Source organism: Acanthaster planci, linkage group LG04 (genome assembly GCF_054643075.1).
Source record: "Acanthaster planci isolate LZ-2023a linkage group LG04, COTS_SCS, whole genome shotgun sequence".
Classification (NCBI taxonomy): domain Eukaryota; kingdom Metazoa; phylum Echinodermata; class Asteroidea; order Valvatida; family Acanthasteridae; genus Acanthaster; species Acanthaster planci.
Window position 1 is genome coordinate 4,822,862 of NC_141780.1, and position 16,238 is coordinate 4,839,099.

The window sequence follows — 16,238 nt, forward strand, 5'->3', positions numbered from 1 at the left end:
TGGTCTTATCAGATTATACAGATTCTAACACGTTCCACTGTGTAAGAAAAACAGGGAATTTTATTCCAGATTAACGCAGGAAAACGAATGTAAGGGGGCTGCCATCTTTCTTTTCTCTGCCATCCACGCGAAAACAAGACGGCGACCGGTTTGGCTGCAGGAGCACAACCGACTTTGTCACTCAAATTTCCATGCTCAGATATCATTTTATATAAATGTGATATAGTGAATATGATAAATACATGTACCCTTAGATGCCCATTTAATATTGTATATATAATTTTTTGGCATAAATGTGTTTGAGTAACTTGTTGACGCTTTGTTGATGCTACTTGAAGCTTGTGGAAGCTGAACAGCATGACCTCATGAAATGAAGTGGAGGAAAAAATACTGTCATCAATACAGTTGGATTTGTGTTGGAAGGCATTTCCAAAGTGGTTATCAGTGTTTGTGAATGTTGATTCTTGGAACCGTGTATGTTAGGAATGCAGATTAGGAGAAATACACCGACACAGTGCGGTTGTAAATTGCACACAAACATGACAAAGATCTCAAAATGTCTTCTGGAGCAAAATTCGAAGGAAGATTTTTCGCAGCGTGAAGCAGTTTTAAAATAACAGCAACTAGTACGAAATATGTCTCAGGGTAATAACACCTCAACTAAACCCCATAAACTTACAAGTTAAACAGAGAAAATGGAACCAACACTGAAACCCAAGTGTACCACTCCCAACAAGAAGTTCACTCACATTTAATAAAACATGGCAACAAACTCACCAATATCAGGATGCAGCGATCTTCAGGTGCGGAGAAAGATCACAATTAAAAAGTCCTGATCCCTGGATTTCAATCCTGTTGCATTTCATGCATTTCCTTTGCTCTTCGGCACTGTGCATGGATGGAAGGCAGATTGTACGCCCAACGCAACCAAGTGCAAGGCTTCCTTTTACACCACATGTACCTCCCCCAGCTGATAAACATCAAACTGTTTCCTCAATCCAACTTGTGCCACCAAATCGCCACAAGTTGAAAGCACCTGCAAGTGACTCACCTCCAAGACATCCCTGCCACAATAGAACAGTCTGATGCATGAGTGCATCTCATATGCAAATCAAGTGCAGCCCATTCAGTAAAATGGGGGGAAGGGATGGAAAGAGGCTGAACCACAGGCTCAGATGAGAAGCTCTTATTAATGAGGGATTTAAGACCTTGATTTGTACTTGTAAGAGCTGGTAAAAGGGGGATTAGACAAAGAGACTGTATGTTGTGGGGATTAGGAGGACTACAGGTGGGTTGTGGGGGGACAGCCTTGTCCAAGGCCAGGGGATTAACCAAAGCTTTTGTTTAACGTCTGGTCTGGCCTCGGCAAATGCAATGGGTGAAGCACTGAGGGTTCATGGGGGTATGGGTTTCACATGCAACAAAAGCAACAAAACAATGGGCAGGGGCTTGCTGAACTACAAGAGATGACAAGGATATCTCACAGGCTTGCTAAAACTACTGGTCCTTCTCTTTTGTTCACCTCATCTGTGACACACACCTTCACATCACTGGACTAAAAATGAAGTTCCATGCCAAATTCCAAGGCAACGTGATTGATGTTTTCCTGGTACCAGTACATGCATTTTTAAATAGCCACACGAATGTTCTCCATAGAAAATGTCACCGAATAAGCCAAGAACTGCATAAATTTATAAATTGTTTATAACTCCAGTGCTGTCATTGGTTGCTTACCAAGTTCTGGTCGAATTACAGTGTATTAAAAATTACAGAATAAGGCATAAAACTTCCAAGGCCTACATGAACATGCAGAACACGTTGTGAATTGCTACACATTAGTGTACATTATGGTACACGTACATGGTTCACAATATACACTGTAAATACATGATCTGTGTACATGCAAGGTAATCTCGTTGGGGCAGGGGGAAGCAGAAAGCATTGTAAGAGGAAAGACTCATTCTGAAAATACAAATAATGAAAACCAGACCAAATTTGGACAAGTGGTTGACACTGTTCAGCTGGATCTCCATACCTCTTTGAATCGGCCTCATTTGACTTGACACTCATGTTAGGCTCCCGGTGTTGCCACCGAGTAAATTAATGAGCTACCACATTCAATGTAGCTCAGTACATGCCGACAAATGCACTAATGGGCTGCCTCAACTCGCTTCACACCTGGAGTCATTCCTAGGCACCAAGCATGCCTGGAAACACCTCACCAGACACCTGACGCAGATGGCTAGACACTTTTGCTGCAGGTGTTTTTTTTGGGGGGGGGTGGGGAGGGGAGGGTACAGAGCAATTGTTTGCATGACACTTTGCCCATCTAATCACAAACTTGACACAAACACTGTTTGACCCTAAGCACTCCTCACAAAAGAGCCTTCGAAAATTTTCCATTATCTACATTTTAAAAGAGGAAAAGAAAAGTAACCAAAAGAAACAGCCCCCGTAGAGTTGGAGTGGACCCCGGACACCCGGGTCATTGCCAAACACCCCTAGAGGTGTGGTGAAAGCCCTTTGGCTGAAATGGCCAGATCTGGACAGTACCATGCTCTTGCCTCTCAAGTACGTGCTGAGTCAAGTTATGGACACATTAACCCCGAACCCCTTTGGAGTCGGTTTAATTGTGTACCCACCATAAGGAATTCCATACAGGTGGAGAGGGCTATTAAACTCCTGAGTAAAAAACCTCTCTCAATAGTTGGTTTTGACATCTAGTGACCACAGGTGACCCCTGTGCAAAGTTATATAGCCTATTATCCTCCAGGACTTGTTCCTTACGCGCACCGACCCCTGAGTCATGTTTCCTAACTGGTCCTTTAGGCCATACCAAAACTACAAAACTTAAAGAAAAAAAAAAAGAGGAAAAAAAAAAAGATAGACCCTTTTGGGAAAAATCAATGGGTTGAAGCACACATGAAGTGAACTTTGTATTTCATGTCACGTCCTGTATTGAGCGCTGGAGTCTGTCGCGCCTGGGCAACACCTCTCCGACAATGCATTCCTCCTTGGCCCCCCCTTACTTCCCCCAACCGCCGGAATTACATTGGCACACAAATGTCATGTTAGCCAGGCCCCGGTGATCAATTCCCGATATTACCGTAATGGAATATATTTTCTTTCTGGTCATTATTCGCAGCGACCCAAATGAACTCTGATGACACCATCAGAGGAGACCGCCTCGCCCGCTGACTGTCTCATCCCCTACTTTTGCCTTTCATCAATGATCGGTCGTCCTACTTTGACTCACCCCCCCTCCCCCCCGCCAAAAAAAGCAGCCCAGACAAAGGGCCGCATTTCCCAGTTTTACGCCGCTCACACCTGCGATAAATGTCATCAATATTTCCTGTCCGGCATCATTCCTTCTCTCTCTCTCTCTCTTTTTTTTTTCACTTTCTTTTTTTTCCTAGATAGCGCTACTTCAATTTCAAAGTCAAGCCTGATTACAGGGACACAAAAGACCCGATGCTGGGATCAACCGGTGATTCATAGACTTATTGGCAAGGGACATCTCCAGCCCAACATTAGAAATACAAGTACATGTACCAGTGGCGTGGGGCTAAATGCCACACCGTTAAAGATGCGGGAACACAGAAAAAAGGGAGGAAAGTCTTTAATCCTGACGACACAGAAATGGTTCAGCTTCCTGGGCCGACCCGGTGTTGTCTTGGAGTGTTTCATCACCCGCCATCTGTCAGATGGAATTCCTGGCCTGCAAAAATCCTCACCTACACGTACATCCATTCACCAGTTAATAAACAGATGGCTGTCTAAGTTGCAATGATCGTCTGGGATTTTGGCCCTAACCGGCCAGAATCCTTGCACAAACAAAACTTAATTTTGACAAGCTTTGTCGTAAGGCTCCCCATTTGTTTACATGAACTAGAATGTCATTTATAAACAAAACATTTCACACAGCAGAAATTAATATTCATGATCATGGCCGATCAGCCAGAATACTGGATTTCAAAAGTTTTCATAAAATGCAGGTGCATTCGTGGGCGGTGAGTAATCGTCTGACAAGATACTGGCAGTCTGTTCAATAGACCAGAAATAATTGCAAGTACAAAACGTGTCTGCAACGGGAATGACTCAAGAATGTGAAGTATTAATAACTGGCTTTATTACATAAGAATTAATCAACTCTTCCTGATGCACTGGCATACTGCATGCACCTGTTGCACTTGACGGGATCCAATATCTTTATATCATGAAGAAAGGACGTACCAGAGTGATCACGAAGAGAACAGTGGACCCTATGCTTTCAAAGCTTGACAATTCTCACTCCCTTTTTCAGGCAGCATATGGTACAATATCACAGTGATTTCAAATCTAGCTGGAATAATTTGGCAGATGGAATGCCAAGTTCTTCAGTCTAACCTAGCAAAGCCGTCACTGCGGAAGCACCTCTGTCGTTTTCAAGTTGCATAGATTCTCAAAAAGTGTGAAAAAGCCTCTTGCGTGAGTGATGCACACGGTAGGTCGGCAGGACAGGTTCAAGGCCGCATCATATCAAACGCGCGAGTATTGCAAATTTAATGAGGTGAGACATTATCTGGCTATGGTGTGCGATTGATCGGCGAGCAGACAGTATTTGGGTTGAAACCAGCCAGAGTTACATGTAATGCTTACGGGTAGCGTGTTCTCAACCTCCATTTTTTCCACTCTGTGCTCAGGAGCAAGACAAATGGGCCCGGACGTGTTTTCATGCCTTTTTGAATTGAAATGCTCCTAACTTGATATTATTCCACAATTAAAGATTCAAAGTGGGTAAAAAAACTCCATCAGAGGGAACCTCGACAGTTGATGACAACCGATGATACAAAAATTCATGGATTAAAAAGACCCCCCAAAAAATGCTAGGTTGTTTATTTCTCCTTCCAAATGTCAAACAGTGGACGGCACAGAATTCCATTATGTACACAGAGCAGGATCTATTTCTAATTGCAAAAAAATTCAACCTCACGATACTGAACTGCCACATCTGCTCAGACGGTGCCGATGTAGATTTGAGGAGCAATCCTTCTGGAAGGGGAGGATCTTTATAGGGGAATGAGACCTGCAGTGAAGTTTTAAAATACTTCCACAGAATAATGTACAGACATGAAATTCCAATTGGAACGGACGAATAGGAAGAACAAACTGAACGATTTCATGTTGAAGAATTCTGAGGAAATTTCCTCTTACATGTAGACTGAGATCTCCTAACTGGGTACTCACTGTACATGTATTTGGTTTTATAAGAGCAAGCTTATCTTCCAAGCAGGCGCATTCTGGCTCTGCAACTTACTTCTTTGGCGTCAATCTCTGAGGGTCCTTCAAAATTCACAACTACACTGAGGGTTTTGGAAGAGTCTGCACGATTGTAGGAGATTTTAGATGATTTAAAATAGATTTTAGCAAACAAGTCCTAGGATTAAAATACATAAAGGGTTAAATAACGCGTACATTTTAAAAAAAGGTAATGTCTCCAGATCTTTACATTTCTTAGAAAAAACTTAGTGGACAGGACCACATCAAATAATCATACGCGAATGAGTCTTTCTAAAAATTTGGTGTCCAAGTTTTTTCCAGTCTCTACTCTGTTAAATCTGGCTTACAATTTTGGAAGTACAGAACACTCTTTAATTTTCAAGAGTGATTAAGTAATGCAAATTACCTGCCAAACAAATAAATATGGTTTGAAGTCAATTTCAATGATACATCCCTTGTCAAATCACACAGGTCAAGTGAAAAAGGGACAGCAAAATGTCGCATGTTGGACCCCAAATGTACAGAAAGTCCACAGTCTGAATGTACGGCCCCTTTAACACCGTATGAAAAAAAATGGACCAGTAATATGCAGTGTATCTGGCATCAATCATGGGTGAATTAAACCCACAGTCCCCATCTCGATGAAACATTTTTAGAGCTGGGTGAAAAAGCCTCATAATCTTGATGACAGACCCTTGGCCGATCTTACTGAGGTCAGGGTCAAAATTGCATCATCTGGGCTTCTATGCACACCCCGGGAGTTTTATGTTACTCAAATAGGGGGGTCATAAAATCTACCATTTTCTTTCCAATTAATTAAACAGGCATTCTGCGTTGAAAGATAGAGCACAGGTCTGTGCCCAATACACTGCCAGGAGATACAAAGAACCATTTTGGGGTAAATGGTAGTTCACAAGGAGTAAGAGTATGTGGGTATTCACTATACAGTAATCTTCAGTTTAGCAAACCTCCTAGGAAAAAGACAGACTCAAGGTACTTTACAAATCAGTGTAAAAAATCCTTTTCAAAATTAAGAACGGCAGCAATCGCATTCAAGAAAACACTCAACTGTCAAAAGTGTCAGAATATAGAGTCACAAATATGCGTACAGTACATTCTGACCTTGGAAACGTGATTTTTATCTCCCCCAACAAATTTTTGCGCAAAGTGAAAAGAAACCCACGGAATTCAGACTTAGCACAATCCCCTCCCCCCCCGGAATTCAAATTCCTGCAAAAAATAACTACCTCCATCGTTCCTTATCAAGGCACTGTGCACAATGTGCCTTAACAATGGCAGAGGAAATCGGGGACGCCCTGTAAACAAGAGATAATTGGAAGTTTGTGATTCCTTGAATTGTTCAACCCCAAACAGAGCCAGCCTTCCCCCCCCCTGGGCTTTTATGCTGTTGATTCCCAGTTTACCCTGGGTTTTGTCCTCCAGCCCCTCTTCAATTGTCTGAAGGTGAAATCTCTTGATTCCCACACGCTGACCACAAAAAGATTCCCTCTTCAGAAAAGAGAAAAAAATAATCCTTGAGATGTTGTATGAACATCCCTAAGAGGATATGTTGAACTTTACAGCGGGATCCATTCAGGTCTTGCTTTCAGGCCTGTCTGATCTATTTAGACTCCTGTATGGAATGAAACGCTGGAGGGGTGTAGGTTTTGATGAACCTGCGGGTTGTAATGTGTCAGCCATTTTGCCCTCATCTTGACACATGTTCGGAAAAAGTAATCTTTAAGCAAACAAACAGCTCTCAAGGGAAAAATCTTTCTTATATTTAAAAGGTTTGTTTTGTTGTTGAGGTGCTCAGACAAAGAGAAAGGACATGGAATTAGATTCACCTAAAAAAATCCTATTTATGGCTTCTTTCTTCAACGAAACAGATCACAGATGTTTGAAACACACTAGGCAATTAATATAAAAGTAATATTACACTCAATGGTAAAAAATTAAGTTACATGTACTCATTACAAACACCTTTCAATGTGAAAAATGCACAATTAACATTTCCAAATCTTGTGGATATTCATCCTAGTTCCAAAATCTGAAAGCCGACAGATTTGCTCCAGTCCAGTTTGAATTCCAAAAATACTTGACTTGTCCCCTTGGACTCTCCAAATGAAGGAGTAGAAAATGACTTTCTCATATGGTAAATGACATCAATTTTCTTTCCCCAATTGCCTGAAACAGTCTACAAATCTCATGCACTATAAGAAATCATCGTTTCAAAACCACAAATTTTGGGATGCAGTAGAAAGATAGATAATTTAAACAATTTTTGTTTTGCTGGGAACTCTCTACTCCTCGAAATCTCCAACTCCACACATTTCCATGACGCAGGAATCCAACAGCACATTATTCTTTTAAATTTGCCGGGGCATCGGGTCCAAAACAGCACAGTGTCTGAGCTCCACCTGTAAACATGTATCTACCTCAGTTGCGCATGTCGTCCACATCCTTTCAGAGAAGTTTAGGATTTGAGAGGGTTAGAGTTAAATAAATCCATAACCAGGTCAGTGACCAGATCTTTGCCAAGAGGCCAGAGGCAACAACTATCCTTCACACTCCCCCCCTCCCATAGTCAGCCCAGTCTGGCCTTTCTTAAAAGGACAGACAACCAGAGAATTTTCTTCTTGCAGCTTCTAAGTTAGGGCACAATTGTGTTCCAGGCATTAAATGCCACCCTGAGATGAGAGGATTTACTGTTGTGGAACTAGTAGAGGCCTAAGCCCTCCACCCATCCTCTTCTCCTGGCCCCGGACAATGGGCTCATAACAACCCCCCCCCTGTTGTGGACACCCACTTTTGGGGAAACTGACTATAAATCACGAGTCTAATTTGCTCATGATCCTTATAAATGAACTCATCGGGATAATAAATGACCTCAACCTGTGCCCTTTTATTGGGTAAAGAGCTACTCTCCCTGACACAAGCAAATAAAGTGTAGGGCTGGTGTAACAACAGTTTAGCATTTACACTGTGCATTGTTCACCTGTGTGCAGTACTTGACAAATGACACTTTTTTTGTGAATACAGTACTATAAGTAAACACATGTTTAAAGCTTACTTTGGAAAAGGTTCCAGCCAAATAGAACACAGCAAAAGGAAATACAAGCAATTATAGCTAGAGGAACTGAAATCTGTAGTAAAAGTTTTGCATTTGAATTTAGAGATTATTCAACGAAAGGAAAAACCTTCCCTATTCCACACTTGTGTAAAAACTAATGAATTTTGTTTTTCATTTCAAAAAATTGCATTTAATTTTTGTAATGATTCCAAAATTTTCTTCACACTTTGTATTCAATGCGTAAGAATTTAAAGCTGGCAAAATTTCAGTGTATATACAAACACGTATTTGGATTTTAACATGCTGAAAACATTGATGTGGAATTTCTTCCCTGTTCCTTTTCTGAATTTCTTCCCTGTTCCGTTTCTAAAGGAGGTTTTGGGAAAAAGAGAAACTGGGGTCAACGTGGGTTAGATAAACATGGAACAATAGTAACAGATTCCTGTATGACCATCACATTTCAAAGCCCAAACAGTAGTGCCTTGTGCACCTTTTCCAAAAGCAGCTGTCCTTTGGAACTGGATGGCTTTGTTGCAGACACTACAGGACCCCAGAAGGTCCCCCCCCCACTTTGAAAAAAAAAAAAAAACCCGCTCCCCAACCTCAGGACATCAAAAGGCCCCTGCCGGCCCGTGCCGCACAGCCGCTGAAGAATTTCGGACATATCTAGGTCCTTTACCTCTGCCAGCCAATGAAGTAGAAGAAATAAAGAAGGAGGAATGCGATGAGGACCTATTTGGCCGGTCCTTTTGTGAAACGCTGGAGGTCTCTTTTTTTTCTCTACTGCTTCACCACGGGAGACCTTCAAAGTCAGATGTCCTCCTCTGACCACTTTTTTTTTGGGGGGGGACAGCGCCTGTCTGTGTTGTGTCTCGTCTTTCTTTCTCCAGGCATGATGTTTACTTGTCGACAGCCTTGTTAATTCTTCTTGAGTTTGTAGAGGCGAGGGCAAGTGACAACCCGCAGAAACTCAACACTTTGGCAATCGGTACCTGTCGCGTGGTAACAAACTACGTATTTCAAGTGCATGTGTACCTTAGCCATTCAGGAGCCTCCGAGAGTCTAATCGGGAACTGCCGATATAAAATTCAAGGAACGTGCTGTCATGGCTAGTTTTCCTGTTGTTGACTCTTTTTTTTTTTTTTATTAACCTACACATAAATCATTGGACTATTTATCTGCTTGCGTGACTGGGGGAGGATTCTGAAATTGCAGGTGATGGGGGATTTAAAGTATTTCACATGACGGCTAGAAAGTCACTCTCTGCGGTTCAGAGTATTCCCAAACTTTAATGAAACTATGAAAATGGCTTTCCGTCTGGTTAAGTGGAATTTCTATGTAATGCATAATTAATGCACATTGGAGTTGATGAGCCCAATACTGTTCATTATACACAGGTGAAACACAAAAGAGGAAAAAATACAAAAGCGCGTTACACCTTTTTGTCAGTGCTAAGCCGGAACCAAAGATAATAGTAAAACTGGTGATAGCCTTAGATAATTCCAATTCTGTGGCTTTCTAATAAATACTGGTGTCTCAAAAGAAAAGCCTTTCTTCAACTGTATTAATCTTCACTTGACAGTGACACCCATGGCTTCAAAATTTGAACACCCTTTGTACAGTTGTCATATTACTGGATGGATGGATCGTGGAAGAAAGCAACACTTGGAAATAGTGGGTTGCTAGTTCTTGAGTTGCTTCGTCAAGATTCAAAGATAACTGATTTTCAAAGTGAATTGCACACTTGGTTAGGGTATCTGTGTTACTGATGTTTTCAGGCTAAAGGCATTCATTCTATAAACTTCCCTCGACAACACTGCAATACACACAAGAGTCTTACGTATCGGTAAATGAAGTTGGCAGTGGGCAACCTTCAGTTTGATGCACGATCTCCCAAAGAAGTCTCACAAAAGTGTTCTGAAAATCCACCTGCGGATCGATTAGTTTTTACAAAGCACACTCACCAGGTAGTTGTCTCTGAGTTGCCAGTGAAAACTTGACACCTAGATGTATGCACGCCAATAATTTTGACCTTAGTTTAATTACAATCCAGCATTCAAAATAATCGTGTCAACTCTTGAGTTGGGAAAAGGTGAGAATCCCAACCACAAAAAGTGCGGAGTTTGTTTTAGAGCCACTTCAATTTTTTTGCCCTAGGGCTCAAAGATACGTGATAGTGAAAATTGCAAGGTGCGTGAGCGGTGTTTGTTGACTCCACACACTACTGTTGGTTCTAATGGATGGCAGACGGATATGATGCGTGCAGCTACTGCCAGACAACAAAATACTAATCAAGTTTGCCCTTCTGTTGCAGGAGCTAAGGCCAAAATAATGGAAACCCACACTACGAGAAATGACGCATGAAGACAAACACTCCACTGAAAAGTTTTTCTGTTAATTTTTCACCTTGTTGCTGTTTTTTTTTTCTGTTTCTGTAGGGCACTTTGTGTGTACGTGGCGAAAAAGTACAAAGGAAAGTTCGCTGCACTTTTGCCAAAGAGATGACAGTTGGAAAACCCCTCCTCCAATGTGACGTGATGATTGTACTGGTCTGGAACAATCAAATTACAGTGTCTCTCTGGAGGGAAGGATTCTCTGGTGCTGGTTTGTTGGGCAATTGCTGAAATTGGTATTGAGTGAGGGAGAATTATTGGTCCGACGGCTAGGAGGCTTGGGAGGGTTGGGTGAGACAACACTGGGGGCTCGCTCAGACCGGCTCGGCCTGCCATCAGAAACGGCTGGGAGGGAAGGTGGGGGAAGACAAATAGGCCAATCCCACGAGAGAATGACCAAGAACTAATTGCTGGCTTACCAATGTCTACTCATTTGATCCATTTGTAATGGGAAAGCATCGATGTTGATGCGGGGTCTTATTAACCAGCGCTGATCCCAAACTTTTTTTTATCCAGTGTGGGACAAAACCAAGGGAGGCTTGGAGATAGTTGGAGGAAGAAATTAGGCTAAATATTCATGAAAAGATAAAGGATTACTGCTTAAACATCATTAAACAAAAATAAAAAAAAGTACTGCAAATACATGTACATTATGAAAACAAGAATGCTATTGTAGGTATAAAGGCGTCCAAGAAAAAAAGGAGCAGCACCCACTCCTGCATATTTTGCAATCAACATTCAGACATCATTATGTTATTAAGAGACGAGAAGATGAACGCATAAGGTTTGTGTATTAAAAAATCAAACGACAAAAGCCAGTGGAATGGTGAATGGGTCGATAACTGACAACATGTCAAGGTGACTTGTAAGACGTTGCATTCATGATGACTGCTCTTGCAAAGCATCCTCTCGGTCCGTGTTCATTCTTCAAGGTGTTAGCATGGCACCATTTTGCAGCTGAGGGAATTTTATTAATGGGTTTGATCAAATATTTTGGAACCATCAAACATTTTTGCTTTCTGCAACAGTGGACCAACGCATGTAAACTGCATTTTTCAAGCGAAAAAACTGTTATTTACTTGCATTTCAGCATCAGTCTGCTTTTGCAGACACCTTTAAACTTTGATGAAAATGGCAAATGCTGTGGAGTCTGTAGGCCTTCTTGGGTACTTACGCCAATGACACTGACCATGAAATTACACTGATCTCCATTTACTGCTACACACTAAATCGTGGGGGGGGGAATGAGATTCCACGGTCATCGAGATAAGATTTAAACTGACCCTTTTGAACAAGTACAGGTGTATGCCCAAGCAAATCTGTGTCAGAAACACCAATTTAAGAACTATTGGCGCACAAGGCCAACTATGAAAGACTGGTTTAAGCTGCAGAACAGGAGAGGACAAAAACCAGAAGTTAATCAGAAAATTGTCCATACCGGCTTGAAAGGATCACCCTAATCACACGAGAAAGATTCTTAAGCCTGAGAGGGGGGGATTTGTCTGGACAATTAGGATATTTTTTTTCCAGCATGAGTTCAGTGGAAATAATTCAGCTATGAAATCACTGTTGAAAAATGGTGCCTGAAAGCAGGGATTTACATGTAGGAATGGACTGGTATATGGTCTCCATGGTAATGAAAAATGAACTCTCCTTTCTGATTCATTCTTCCTCTATTTGAGGATCAATTTTGAAATGTTAGACATCAGAAACAATATTAGGACAGCTTTGTTTATGTAATATCTCTGTTGAGAGTACATTTTACAAATCACGCATGGAACACATTAATGGAATTCCTTGTTTAACTCTGGAACCATCCATCCAAAAGCTTACAGTTTTCAAAATCAGTTTTCAATCCTCAAACAGTTGAAAGATTGAGGAGAGTTAGGGTTAAATATGGGAAATGGTACATGTAAAACAAATTTACACATTTTCCAAACAGTATCACATTAACAAGAAACTGCACATTTGGTTTCCATTCGAAAGTCTGTTCTGTATGGTCTGAAGAAGCAGAGAGTAGAGTTTTATGTATTGGAAAACCCATCTGCCTTCGGAGAGAAAAAAAATCCCCACCCCCAGGCAACAAGAGGTCGCATACGTGTACGCATTACACCTGACACTGACAAAGACGGAACAGTTGTGGAAACAACCCAAAACATCAAGAACATAAGCATCTTGAAATAGCATCCCGGCAGGGAAGACAACAAAAGAGTGTTAGGACCTCCGGAGGTAGGGAGAGAAAAAAAAAACATGGAGAGAGACTGACAGGTCTACTTGAGGCAACACTGGAGGTAACTGGAGGACAAGTAGGAATGTGCTTGATGATACATCCCTCCTGGCATCTTTCTCAAGACAAATACTGCAAATGGATGAGGAATATTTCCCTTTTAGGGGATATATTTACAATTCTGACCATACTGGGGGGGATCACATGTATGTATTTATAATTACTGCAGGGCTAGATTACCGCATAATTTACAGTCTTATCTAAAACAGTTGAAGTCCACTCGTAGCCACGAGTTTCTACTGTCACAATATGAGTTTAGCGTTAACTCCTCAGAAGCTATGACCTTGACAATTAATGAGTATGACAAGCAGTCATTTTGATATGAGCTGTTTCACACAAAATTAACAGAAAAAGGTTCCAAGATACAAAAAGGTAATTTAAACTAGGTGTGGGCGACTAATGAATTTTAGTAGTTGTGGCGACTATCAATAAATAGTCGCGACTAGTTGACTGGTCACGACTATTTGCATTGTTTATTTGTCCATAAAAAAACCATGTCTGCGGTTGCGTAACATAACACAAGGTTAATTTTGGATGATGTCACATTTCAGCACATTGTCACATTGTCTCCATTTCAACAGCTTATGTCTAAAATTCCAAACCACTTCTGTGTTCTTGGTAGCGGGACAAAAATTCAACTGCTAGAAATTTCATATAAAAGGAATTATTCCTACACGTTTCGGCAGACTAGTTTCATGCCGAACAAGGATTTATCTTACCCCAATGCATGAAACAGTACCATCACTTTTGTGGTGTTTTACGTACAACATGTACAGTACATGTAGATGTACATGTACATTGCATGCTTACGCAACGCACGTGAATAGTTCACCTGAATGCTGATGAGTTTACAAACACACATGATGCATGTAGACGGGCGAGGTGCGTCCTTGATGGTCAGTCGCATTTACATGACTTGGACACTTCCATTTTCTTCAAGGGGAGGGATGATACCCTATTTTTATATAAACAACGTCGGGAAAGCTTATAATGAATAAAATATTTTTAAATCACTTTGTACAGAAAATAGTTATTACTATCCATACAAAACTTTTTTATTTAACAAATCGTTGGTTTCACCAAGAAGAGACATATCGTGGATAGTTGCTGCACCACCAAGTGACTTATCGTGGATAGCTGCCGCACCACGAAGTGACGTATCGTGGATAGTTGCCGCACCACGAAGTGACGTATCGTGCGCGCAAAGTCAATGGACGGTACGTCACTTCGTCGTGCACCAAAACTATCCAATACGTTGCTTCATGGTGAACCTGTCGAAATTTTTACACATTAAAAATTAAAAGCAGAAACAATAAATGATCCCTATTTTGGTCAATGAATTCAACTGGGCACCGTACAGTTTACAAATGAGCCTTTCAATGGCAGAGGAATTGCAGGGAAATTTGGAATCACACATCACAAAAATTAAGTGGTGATTTGTAAAATAAAATTTGCGACAAAAGAAAGACTCTATCACGGTATGCAATGTATTCATCGCAAATCCTTCTTTCACTTCACAGACATGCATAAAAACATAACAATTTCGTGGCTTAAAGTACAGATGCATGGCCCCGCTCGTGAATAATAATATCTTCAAGCAAGAAGGAATCATATTTACGTCGTGTCTAATGCAATATGTCCGGAGCAGACTCTGCAAGTCGTGACTGTGATGCACTGGCATCGGGCCCACACGACTAAACTAGTTGCAGCTGCACGACTACTGCGACTAGTCGACAAAACCATCGAGAAAGTAGACAAGGTATTGGTGGTCACTCACGACTATCACGTTGTGTAGTGTGTTGTGTAGCCAAGCTCGGAGTACAAACTTTACGTGGGTATGGGCAGCGTGTGGCTGCTCTGAACTTATGTGGCGCAGCGCTGCATGCTCTGCGGGGCCTGGCGGGTACTCCGCTACATAGTTATGGGCATGTACATGTACAGTCACGGGCGCCGCGGGCTATGCACTACGTACGAGTTCCAGCCACTAGTCGTGGCACAGTCTGACTAGTCGCCGCACCACGACTGGTTGACTATCTGGAAATTGACCACCAATACCTTTTGCTATTGGCGACTAGTCGCACTAGTTGAACAGGCCTAATTTAAACAACTGCAACAGTTACCTGACCTGGTTGTTCTATGTTCACAAAGGAAACTGAGAAACTCCTGTTGACATTTTCTCAGACAGATGGCAGGACTGACCCAGAATAATTTCCAATTACCGATACTTGGATTGTAAACTTGGATTGCCACCCAAGACAGAATTCAACCATGCCCTGTGATGCAAACATCCATAGGACACTCTGGTAAAGTCATTAAATGTTTTTTCATAGTCTATTTATGATCCAGTGGTACCAGTCCTCTTGGCTAGTTTGTCTCAATCCTTGCAAAAAGCAACATTCTGATTTTTTTTTTCAAACCTACCGGTAACCAACTTTGTGTTTTTCTCTTTGTTTACTCTTACTGGTACAATGGATGTCCCAAGAAAGTATAATTTGTCTAAACAAACAAAAATAAGACTCCTAAATGACCTTTTGGGGGGGGTGGGAGACATTACCTTCTCCAGCAATATGAAAAAAATACTGGTATGAACAACATATTAAAGATTCAACCCTGGCAAACAAATAAGTGTCATAGACAGACATCAAGGACAGCATTTTTATAATGCACGTATGAAAATTCAGTGTGGCACGCACAAGCACGTGACAAAGAAACAAACTCTTCAGGCCTACCCGTACCTCCAATTATAATGACTCCGGCTACTGGCCCCCCACTTCTCCTCCCCTGCTGCTGCAAATATCAAATTACCTTTTTTTTTTCCCCCTTCTCCTTTCATACGCGCCCCAGCAAGATTCACAAATATCAAGGACAAGTGTTCAGCTGCTTGGATGGAAATTCGAACTGTCATAAACAGCCAACCCAAGGAACCCCGAGAGCACCTCTTCAAGAATTTGACACGTTTATGTTCTCAGAGTCTGTCTGCACACAGACCCCCTTCGTGATCTCCTCCAAAGAAAAGAATCTGTCGGTAAAACATCAATGTACATGTACCGTGAGGGACAACTTTGAAAATCCATTTTATTTTAACCTTGCGTCCTAAAGGCTCAGTTAAAATGTGGGCCTCGCAAAAAACGTTTAACTCAAGGCCACTTTCACACTCTTGTGTCACTCAGGCAATACATGCTTTTTCTGGGAAAATATATATTCCATTTGTGTTCATATATTTTTA

The 16,238-nt window shown here is 41.5% G+C and overlaps 1 protein-coding gene across 2 annotated transcripts in view; it reads right to left on the bottom strand.

Annotated features, from left to right (window-relative positions):
• LOC110974185 (prickle planar cell polarity protein 3-like) overlaps positions 1 to 16,238 on the bottom strand; it is a 60,320-nt gene that overhangs the window by 35,505 nt on the left and 8,577 nt on the right. Inside the window, exon 1 of one of the 2 annotated variants that reach the window (XM_022225630.2) lies at positions 778 to 1,019. The exons of the other annotated variant lie outside the window; for it this stretch is intronic. The gene's annotated coding sequence lies outside the window, so the exon portion shown is untranslated. Of the gene's footprint in view, positions 1 to 777; positions 1,020 to 16,238 lie in introns of those variants that run through there. 2 annotated transcript variants of the gene reach the window in all.